Consider the following 12,074-nt stretch of genomic DNA (forward strand, 5'->3'; position numbering starts at 1 on the left):
GTCCACTACTACATCCAGGTCCACTACTACATCCAGGTCCACTACTACATCCAGGTCCACTACTACATCCAGGTCCACTACTACATCCAGGTCCAATACTACATCCAGGTCCACTACTACATCCAGGTCCAATACTACATCCAGGTCCACTACTACATCCAGGTCCAATACTACATCCAGATTTACTACTACATCCAGGTCCACTACTKRATCCAGGTCCACTACTACATCCAGGTCCAATACTACATCCAGGTCCACTACTACATCCAGATTTACTACTACATCCAGGTCCACTACTACATCCTGGTCCACTACTACATCCAGGTCTTGTAGAGACGTGAGAGCAGAGGTTGAGCAGGCCGGCAGAGAGAAGAGGAGAAGGAGATGGAAGGAAGAGAGGAGGAGCTGTAGGCCGGCTGCAGGACAGGAGAAGGAATGCAGTCAGGTTGCAGGGTCCAACATGGCCCCCGTCATGGAGACCAAGCCTAGTTTGTAAAACTTTACACTTGTTGATCTTTAGTGCATGAGCCGTTGTGATTGGCTGTGATGTGACTTAACTGTAGCTGTCATTCTGTCGTTGTCATTTCTGTGTCCTGTCCAACGAGTCAAAGGGACTTTCTTAACTGTCCAACCAGACTTAGGAGCTGTATTAACTGTCCAACCAGACTTAGGAGCCAGGTGCTGCAGCATGATAGTGACCAGAGCACGGTACAGACGACTAGTCTCTGGCCCGTGTAGAGCTGAGTCTGTATCAGTATAGTAGCAGTATCAGACAGGTGAGCGTGCTCCAGTCTCCTCCAGCGTACACAGACACACAGGTTACTGGCATGTCTACTTTCATTTCACTCTGACACACGTTTGGCCTTGAACACCAAGCTCCACACTATAGAGCTAGTGACATGGGAATTGGGGTGGTTTTGTTTCTGTGATGGTTTGATTGCCTGMTAGACTGGCTGGTTACATACCTAACACCCACTCAACAACAAATACTAGTCTTCTCCTGGAACTGTCAATGTGCCTTTGTCTTGCCATTGGATCCTCACAATTCTACCTGTTACTATCTGGCTTCTTATTTGGAAAGGTGCAGCCAAGTACTCCAACATGGAGAGCGTTTACTATGATCTTACTATCCAGAGACCTCTGAATTGATGAGGAGAATCTGGCCAGAAAAAGGTTATTCTGGTTATCTTAAATACACATGATGAGATGATAACATGGTGCTGTCTGCCCCCCCCCCACCCCCACCAGGCCTCAGAGCCCTGTGGAGAGACTGACCTGCGGATGGCCATAGTGGCAGATCACCTGGGTCTGAGCTGGACTGGTAAGAACACAGTGCATGGCTCCCTGGAGGACAGCAGTAGAATGGCAGTCTCTCTTCTACTGCAGTGACATAACGTACCAGCCACACACACCATTACACACAGACTGGAGACGACTAGAATCATCATTAGATGAGATTTCAGATTGTGACGCATACTGTTCTGTTGATGACTGAGCTGGGTAGGACTTCATCTGTGTGTCTGTTCCATCTGGAGGTTACTGACATTATTATCAGGAGGGAAAGGGAGTGGCAGTGTGCCCAGCTCCCATCCCGCCTGCACTCCCCGCCCGCCCACTGCGGCATTACGTACATGTCTGTCTGGGGAGAGTCCCTCCCGCTGCACTGCAGCATTATGTACATGTCTGTCTGGGGAGGGGAGGAAAGGAAAGGAAGCAAGGAAATGAAGAGCAGGAGAGGAGATGAGAGAGGAGAGGAGGGAGAGGAGGGAGAGGAGAGGAGAGGAGAGGAGGAGGAGAGGAGAGTTCTAATCCATATTTAATGTTTTTCTGTTTCAGAGCTTGCCAGGAAATGGTTTCTCTGTAGATGAGATCAATCAATCCGCGTGGATAACCCCACTCTTCTGACCGCTCAGAGTTTATGGCTTTTAAAGAAATGGGTTGCAGAGTGGTAAAAAATGCCACAAGTAAGTATCCCATTTCCTCCCTGAATTGAAGACTTGTAACTAGTCATTACTGACCACAGATGAAATCCTGTTAGCAGTAACACATACGGGTCTACACAGAACTGTCTCAACGTCATTATCTACACAGAACTGTCTCAGGTTTCTCAACGCTTCTAGGTATATCTACCGAACTGTCTCAGGTCATTACTCTACACAGACTGTCTCAGGTCATTACTCTAACACAGAATCTCAGGCATTATACTACAGATGCTTCAGGTCATTACTCTCCCAGAACTGTCTTCAGGTCATTCTCTACACGATTGTCCTAGGTCATTCTTCTACCCAGAACTGTCTCAGGTCATTATCTACACAGAACTGTTTCTCAGGTCATTTACTCTAACACAGACTGTCTCAGGTCATTACTCTAACACAGACTGTCTCAGGTCATTACTCTACACAGAACTGTCTCAGGTCATTACTCTACACAGAATGTCTCAGGTCATTACTCTCACAGAACTGTCTCAGGTCATATACTACACAGAAAGTCTCAGGTCATTACTCTCACACAGGAACTGTCTCAGGTCATTACACAGAATGTCTAGGTCATTACTCTACACAGAACTGTCTCAGGTCATTACTACTACACAGAATGTCTCAGGTCATTACTCTAACAGAACTGTCTCAGGTCATTACCAGAACTGTCTCAGGTCATTACTCACACAGAACTGTCTCAGGTCATTACTCTAAAAGAACTGTCTCAGGTCATTACTCTACACAGAACTGTCTCAGGTCATTACTCTAATCTCAGAACTGTCTCCAGGTCATTACTCTAGCACAGAATGTCTCAGGTCATTACTCTACACAGAACTGTCTCAGGTCATTACTCTACAGAACTGTCTCAGGTCATTACACAGAACTGTCTCAGGTCATTACTCTACACAGAACTGTCTCAGGTCATACATGTCTCATCCTACCAGAACTGTCTAGGTCATTACTCTACACAGAACTGTCTCAGGTCATTACTCTACACAGAACTGTTCTCAGGTCATTACTCACACAGAACTGTCTCAGGTCATTATCTACACAGAACTGTCTCAGGTCATTACTCTAACAGAACTGTCTCAGGTCATTACTTACACGAAAACTGTCTCAGGTCATTACACAGAACTGTCTCAGTCATTATCTACAGAACTGTTCAGCATTACACAGAATGTCTCGGTCATTACAAAGAATGTCTCAGGTCATTACTCTACACAGACTGTCTCAGTCATTACTCTACAAGAACTGTCTCAGGTTTATCTACACAGAACTGTCTCAGGTCATTACTCTACAACAGAACTGTCTCAGGTCATTACCACAGAACTGTCTCAGGTCATTACTCTACAGAACTGTTCAGGTCTTACTCTCAGACTGTCTCAGGTCATTATCTACACAGAACTGTCTCAGGTCATTACTCTACACAGAACTGTCTCAGGTCATTACTCTACACAGAACTGTTCAGGTCATTACTCTACACAGAACTGTCTCAGTCATTACTCTACACAGACTGTCTCAGGTCATTACTCTAACACGAACTGTCTCAGGTCATTACTCTACCGAACTGTCTCAGGTCATTACTACAGAACTGTCTCAGGTCATTACTCTACACAGAACTGTCTCAGGTCATTACACAGAACTGTCTCAGTCATTACACAGAACTGTCTCAGGTCATCTACTCTACACAGAATGTCTCAGGTCATTACTCTACACAGAACTGTCTCAGTCTTACACAGAACTGTCTCAGTCATTACTCTACACAGAACTGTCTCAGGTCATTACTCTACACAGAACTGTCCTCAGTCATTATCTAACAGAAGCTGTCTCAGGTCATTACTTACACAGAACTGTCTCAGGTCTGTCACTCAAATGTTTTAATGTGTTGTGTATTGCTGTCTGTAGTGTATTACCAGTTGTCTGTTTCTGTCTTACTTTAGCGGATTCCCTTACAGAGGTCTGACTAAAGATCAATCGGATGGATATTGTGACATTGCTGGAAGGGCCAATATTTGACTATGGTAACATTTCAGGCACAAGATGTTTTGCTGCTGCTAAGCAGTTTTCCTGGATCAGTGTGATGGTAAAGTTTAGCCCCATCTAGCTGACTTGTTCTCTTTTCGCCTCTCCTTCTTCACAGATACTCTCTCCCTTCCACTCACGAACCAGCCAGTCTAACTAGTCGACGTAGAGCCAATCAGGCTAAACTAGTCGAACGTAGAGCCAATCTGGCTAAACTAGTCGAACATAGAGCCAATCTGGCTAACATAGTCGAACATAGAGCCAATCAGGCTAAACTAGTCGAACATGAGAGCCAATCAGGCTAAACTAGTCGAACGTAGAGCCAATCAGGCTAAACTAGTCGACAGTAGAGCCAATCTGGCTAAACTAGTCGAACGTAGAGCCAATCTGGCTAAATGAGTCGAACGTAGAGCCAATCAGGCTAAACTAGTCGAACATAGAGCCATCTGGCTAAATGAGTCGAACGTAGAGCCAATCAGGCTACTAGTCGACATAGAGCCAATCTGGCTAAACGAGTCGAACGTAGAGCCAATCTGGCTAAATGAGTCGAACGTAGAGCCAATCAGGCTAAACTAGTCGAACATAGAGCCAATCTGGCTAAACGAGTTGAACGTAGAGCCAATCAGGCTAACTAGTCGAACGTAGACCAATCAGGTAACTAGTCGAACTAGACACAATCTGAACATGATGATGACAGATCAGATGTTGATTTTATTATAATGCCCCCTGAAATCAATAACACTGATACTTTTCAAACACTGCCGTGTGTTACCCTGTCAGTGGGCATTTCAACTCTACTACTGTATGTGTGACTGTATTTTATGTCTGAGAGCAATGTTTATTTCATTCAGATGGGTTAAAGATTTTGGTTGGTATTTTGTTCTATAATAGTTATGGTGTGTGTATACTGATTTGAAAAAATACAGTAATGTTTAACACACTACATTTGTCACATTTATCACCTAAATATATTTCATTCACAATTTGATTGTCAAGTACATGAAAACATTATTATGTTAATCAATTTATATGGCAAATGGTTCCTGTCTGTTGTGGTGTGTTGTGGTACTAACCCTCTCCTGTTCTGTTAGATAGTGGTGTGTTGTGGTACTGCTAACGTTTCTGACACCATGGCTGTGGCTTTAAGGGACCTCTGCTTGTTATAGGGCTGTTAGAGCTGCTTAGGCTGTTAGTACCTCTGGTTTCTCTGAGCCTTCCTACCCTGCAGTTATCTTGCTTCTAACTCTGCTGAACCAGACCACCTAACCCCTCCCTGCTAACCTGCTACCTGCCCCTCCCTCCCTGCTGACACCCTCAGCTGTGCTCTCACCCACCAGCCAACATACTGTACTGTTAACAGACTTAACATACAGTACCTAACTGGACTGTTGGCAGCTCTGCTACAGCCTTGTGTGGCTGCTCCCTCAGTCTTAGTAGTTCTGCTAATAACACTAGGCTAACAACGCTAGGCTAATGCTAGGCTAACAATGCTAGCCGAGCAATACTAGGCTAACAACGCTAAGCTAACAATGCTAAGCTAATGTGAAGCTAACAACGCTAAACTAGCAATGCTAGGCTWATGTGAAGCTAACAACGCTAGCCGTTAGGCTCTGGCTGTAGCYCTCTTCCTCAACTGCAGCTACATAAACYTAGAAGTTACAGTCACATTGAATTTTCATCCACTAATTTTCATTCACTTTCAACCAAGTCTTGTCTGACTAACATTTTGTTTGTCTTTTCATCTGTCCATAGGACCTTACAGTAGTATCTTTGAATAGTTCCTAATTTCTTGCTGCTACCCTTCTTCCTCACCATGTCCCCTTGTGCTCCTTGTTGTCATACCCCTCTCCTTAGGCCCCGCCCCCTATATATTAGGTATGTACAGGTCTATATGTCGTCCTGATCATCTTCTGAACTTACATATCCACGTGATTAACATCACATCATCTGTTGACTAAACTCATTATCAGTCATATCCAGGCCAACAGGCCATTTGCAGATGAGCCATGCAAAGAGCTGCTAGCTACCTGCTACCTGCTAGGCTGTGAGCCATGTAAAAACTGCTAGCACCTGCTACCTGCTAGGCTGTGAGCCATGTAAAGAGCTGCTAGCTACCTGCTACCTGCTAGGCTGTGAGCCATGTAAAGAGCTGCTAGCTACCTGCTACCTGCTAGGCTGTGAGCCATGTAAAGAGTGCTAGCTACCTGCTACCTGCTAGGCTGTGAGCCATGTAAAGAGCTGCTAGCTACCTGCTACCTGCTAGGCTGTGAGCCATGTAAAGAACTGTAGCACCTGCTACCTGCTAGGCTGTGAGCCATGTAAAGAACTGCTAGCACCTGCTACCTGCTGGCTGTGAGCCATGTAAAGACTGCTGGCACCTGCTACCTGCTAGGCTGTGAGCCATGTAAAGAGCTGCTAGCTACTGCTACCTGCTAGGCTGTGAGCCATGTAAAGAGCTGCTAGCTAACGGCTACCTGTAGGCTGAACGCTAACAGCCTGACTCTTATAAGAGTATAAGCAGTGATTTTCTGCAGGTGGCAGTATTATATGAATAGCACTTCTTCCTTCCCTCCATCCTCTTCCTCCATCCTCCTGTACATGCTGAGTGTCTTCGTGTTGTTGTGTCCCTCTTTCCTCCTTCCTCCTTCCTCCATCCTCCTTCCTCCTGTACATGCTGAGTGTCTTCGTGTTGTTTGTGTCCCTCCTTCCTCTTCCTCCATCCTCCTTCCTCCTTCCTCCATCCTCCTTCCTCCTGTACATGCTGAGTGTCTTCGTGTTGTTGTGTCCCTCCATCTCAGCTCCACTGTGTTGTGGTTATCTCATCCAGGTTCCAGCAGCATCCAGCTGGAGCTTCAGACCCCCACAGGTTTGATCTCTCAGCCCCCACCCCGCTAAGCAGCGACCACTTCTTTGACGAGGATGCTGGCCTAGACTCCCCCTCTAGAACGCCCACTAGACCATGTGACTTGTCACTCACCCAGACCACCACAGCACCCAGGCCCCGCCCCCGATGCTCAACACCCCAATGGTGGTAGAGGAAGACACCTCTGGACCTCTAGACTCCCGGGGCGCCGGGGAGGGCGCCGGGGAAGGAGGGGGCCCTAAAGTGACCTCCACTGAAGATGACACAAGGGGTTAGCAGAGAGTCAGTGGCCTCATACAAGCCCCATGACAGGGAGGCAGGGGTGAGAGAGGAGGCTGAGCAGGATGTTGGGATGCTGATACATCAGATTGATCTTCCTCAGGGGGTGGTCAGGGAGGATGAGTGGCTGGCTGGAGCKAGAGGAGACCCATCAGAGGRCCTGGGCTTTAGGCCTGCCRTGTGGGGAGAGGGTGGTGTGTCTGGTTCTCCAGGGGAAGAGAAAGYGGAGGGGGAGATGACTGAGGAGAAGTTAAAGTCTCTGTTGGAGGAGATGGCGCTGGAGGAAGGCTCGGAGGACGAGGAGATGACGGAGGACAGGATAAACGCCATCTTGTCTCGAGTGCAGCAGGCAGACAAAGATATGATGTCATCACCTGCAGGTTGGCATAGTGAGACGTCCAGCGTGAAGGTGGAGCCCCCGACACCTGGCCGCAGTCTGAGTGCTGAGGGCAACGACCTCCAGGACACCAGGTAGGATCTGATATTAATATTAAACATGAATAATGTTGTCAGGGGTGGAGCTTAGCGTTCACTCCCTTGGGACACCTCTTGTACCTCAAATCTTCCTCAGTCAGTCGCTACATGATTTACCAATGATTCACGTTGTATCTACCAGGCACACAAGCTTTTATAAGGCTACAGAAATGTGTGCCTACAGTTACAAGGCAAGTCCTAAACTATATAGCTACATATACTACAATACGCGTGATGTGGGTACTGTTACCATCTAGGTAATGATGGTATGTTGGTGTATTGTTGTCTCTACCTTCTTGCCCTTTGTGCTATTGTCTGTGCTCAATAATGTTGGTACCATGTTTTGTGCTGCTGCCATGTTGTGTTCCTACCATGTTGTTGTCATGTTGTGTTCCTACCATGCTGTGTTCCTACCATGCTGTGTTCCTACCATGCTGTGTTCCTACCATGCTGTGTTGCTGCCATGTGGTGTTGCTGCCTTGCTGTGTTGTCATGTGTTGCTGCCATGCTATGTTGTTGTCTTAGGTCTTTCTTTATGTAGTGTTGTGGTGTCTCTCTTGTCGTGATGTGTGTTTTGTCCTKCATTTTCATTTTTAATTCCAGCCCCCTTCTCTGCAGGAGGCTTTTGCCTTTTGGCCCGTSATTATGAATAAGAATTTGTTTCTTAACTGACTTGCCTAGTTAAAAAAGGTTCAATTAAATATAACAAATAAATATAGCATATAGCTATATAGCATAACCAGTAAATAATACGCCCAGACACATAACGTGGTGTGGCCTARAAATATTGAACTGCATTGTTGGTTAAGGGCTTGTAAGTCAACATTTCACGGTATTCGGTGCATGTGACGAATAAAATTTCATTTGATTTGAAATGACAAAATTGTATCACAAACAGCATTGAAAGTTGTCTTAAACTACAATGCATTGTATTGAAGAACTGTTCATTTGTATCTGCCTTAATTTACACAAATCAATTTGAAGTGATCCATATTTATCCACATTCAAGTTCATTGTTCAGACATCCTTCAGGGCTGTACGGTAATGTACAGTTGAAGTCGGAAGTTTACATACACCTTTAGCCAAATACGTTTAAACTCAGTTTTTCACAATTCCTGACATTTAATCCTAGTAAAAATGCCCTGTTTTAGGTCAGTTAGGATCAACACTTTATTTTGAGAATGTGAATGTCAGATAATAGTAGAGAGAATGATTTATTTCAACTTCTAATTTTTCATCACATTCCCAGTGGGTCAGAAGTTTACATACACTCAATTAGTATTTGGTAGCATGGCCTTTAAATTGTTTAACTTGGGTCAAATGTTTCGGGTAGGTTCCACAAGCTACCCTCAATAAGTTGGGTGAATTTTGGCCCATTCTCCTGACAGAGCTGGTGTAACTGAGTCAGGTTTGTAGGCCTCCTTGCTCCTCACACTTTTCAGTTCTGCCCACAAATGTTCTATGGGATTGAGGTCAGGGCTTCGTGATGGCCACTCCAATACCTTGACTTTGTTGTCCTTAAGCCATTTTGCCACAACTTTGGAAGTATGCTTGGGGTCATTGTCCATTTGGAAGACCCATTTGCAACCAAGCTTTAACTTCCTGACCTATGTCCTGAGACGTTGCTTCAATATATCCACATAATTTTCCAACCTCATGATGCCATCTATTTTGTGAGGTGCACCAGGCTCTCCTGCAGCAAAGCACCCACAACATGATGCTGCCACCCCCGTGCTTCACGGTTGGGATGGTGTTCTTTGGGTTGCAAGCCTCCCACTTTTTCCTCCAAACATAACGATGGTCATTATGGCCAAACAGTTCTATTTTTGTTTCATCAGACCATAGGACATTTCTCCAAAAGTACAATCTTTCTCCCCATGTGCAGTTGCAAACTGTAGTCTGGCTTTTTTATGGCGGTTTTGGCTTCTTCCTTGCTGAGCGGCTTTCAGGTTATGTCGATATAGGACTCATTTTACTGTGGATATAGATACTTTTGTACCTGTTTCCTCCAGCATCTTCACAAGGTCCTTTGCTGTTGTTCTGGGATTGATTTGCACTTTTCGCACCAAAGTACGTTCATCTCTAGGAGACAGAACGCGTCTCCTTCCTGAGCGGTATGACGGCTGCGTGGTCCCATGGTGTTTATACTTGCGTACTATTGTTTGTACAGATAAACATGGTACCTTCAGGCATTTGGAAATTGCTCCGAGGATGAACCAGACTTGTGGAGGTCTACAATAATTTTTCTGAGGTCTTGGCTGATTTTCTTTTGATTTTCCCATGATGTCAAGCAAAGAGGCACTGAATTGAAGGTAGGCCTTGAAATACATCCACAGGTACACCTCCAATTGACTTAAATGATGTCAATTAGCCTATCAGAAGCTTCTAAAAGCATGACATCATTTTCTGGAATTTTCCAAGCTGTTTAAAGGCACAGTCAACTTAGTGTATGTAAACTTCTGACCCATGGAATTGTGATACAGTGAATTATAAGTGAAATAATATGTATGGAAAACAATTCTTGCCTAAACGACCTGCCAAAACTATAGCTTTTCCCCCTCTTCCTCTCTTCCCCTCTCCTCCCCCTGTCTCCCCTCCTCCTCCCCCAGCCCTGTGAATTCCCTGGACTCCCTGACGACATCACCTGTCCGACCAGCAGAGAAATCCAATGGAGACCACGCTGACTTCCTGTCCCAGCCCGGGTCACTTCCTGAGGCCCAGGGTTCATCCAACGGGGTGAAGGGTCATGGCCAGGTCGAGGACGGAGGGGGCGTCAGCGTCACAAGGAGGGCAGGAGGAGGGAAGCAGAAGGACTCTGGGAGAGGACAGCACAGCAGGACCAAGCAGCAAGGAGCAGCAGCAGGGAGAGGGAGGAGTTCAGGGGTCACAGCACAAAGTCCAGGTAACTCTACACATCATGACTCTGTGCTGTTATTATGGACACAGCTGTTCTTCTGTCCTCATCTCACTCACAAGGTTGATGTGTTATGAGGAAGACCAATGTACTCTGATATCTAGCTGGTGAAGACCACGTTCAATGGATCAAGGTGAAAAACAAATGCATCTTCTTCACTTCTAACCCTTGTTCAGGGGTCTAAAATCATTCCTGTACATGTCAGGGCTGTTATGAACCACATGTCAGACAGGATCTATGACAGGACTGTTCTGAACCACATGTCAGACAGGATCTATGACAGGACTGTTGTGAACCATATGTCAGACAGGATCTATGACAGGACTGTTCTGAACCACCTGTCAGACAGGATCTATGACAGGACTGTTATGAACCACATGTCAGACAGGATCTATGACAGGACTGTTATGAACCACATGTCAGACAGGATCTATGACAGGACTGTTCTGAACCACATGTCAGACAGGGTCTATGACAGGGCTGTCTGAACACATTTAGACAGGATTATGACAGGACTGTATGAACCACAGTCAGACAGGATCTTACAGGCTGAACCACTGTCAGACAGGATCTATGACAGGGCTGTTCTGAACCACATGTCAGACAGGATTATGACAGGCTGTTCTGAACCACATGTCAGACAGGATCTATGACAGGGACTGTTCTGAACCACATGTCAGACAGGAATCTATGACAGGACTGTTCTGAACCACATGTCAGACAGGATCTATGACAGGACTGTTTCTGAACCACATGTCAGGACAGGATCTATGACAGGGGTTGTTCTGAACCACATGTCAGACAGGATCTATGAAGGACTGTTCTGAACCACCATGTCAGACAGGATCTATGACAGGACTGTTCTGAACCACATGTCAGACAGGATCTATGACGGGGCTGTTCTGAACCACATGTCAGCCAGGATCTATGACAGGGCTGTTCTGAACCACATGTCAGACAGGATCTATGACAGGACTGTTCTGAACCACATGTCAGACAGGATCTATTGACAGGGCTGTTTATGAACCACATGTCAGACAGATCTATTTGAACCAACATGTCAGACAGGATCTATGACAGGCTGTTCTGAACCACATGTCAGACAGGATCTATGACAGGACTGCTCTGAACCACATGTCAGACAGGATCTATGACAGGGCTGTTCTGAACCACCTGTCAGACAGGATCTATGACAGGACTGTTCTGAACCACATGTCAGACAGGACTATGACAGGGCTGTTATGAACCACATGTCAGACAGGATCTATATGAACCACATGTCAGACAGGATCTATGACAGGGCTGTTCTGACCAACCTGTCAGACAGGATCTATGACAGGCTGTTCTGAACCACAAATGTCAGACAGGATCTATGACAGGGCTGTTCTGAACCACCTGTCAGCCAGGATCTATGACAGGACTGTTCTGAACCACATGTCAAGGACAGGATCTATGACAGGGCATGTTCTGAACCACATGTCAGACAGGATCTATGACAGGGCTGTTCTGAACCACATGTCAGACCAGGAAATCTGGCATGAGACAG

At 45.9% G+C, this 12,074-nt stretch overlaps 1 pseudogene; it reads left to right on the top strand.

The window, feature by feature from the left end:
• LOC112079415 (ankyrin-3-like) overlaps positions 1 to 10,969 on the top strand; it is a 26,243-nt pseudogene extending 15,274 nt beyond the window's left edge.
• Positions 10,970 to 12,074: the final 1,105 nt, after the last annotated feature.

Source organism: Salvelinus sp. IW2-2015, unplaced genomic scaffold, assembly GCF_002910315.2.
Source record: "Salvelinus sp. IW2-2015 unplaced genomic scaffold, ASM291031v2 Un_scaffold7913, whole genome shotgun sequence".
Classification (NCBI taxonomy): Eukaryota; Metazoa; Chordata; class Actinopteri; order Salmoniformes; family Salmonidae; genus Salvelinus; species Salvelinus sp. IW2-2015.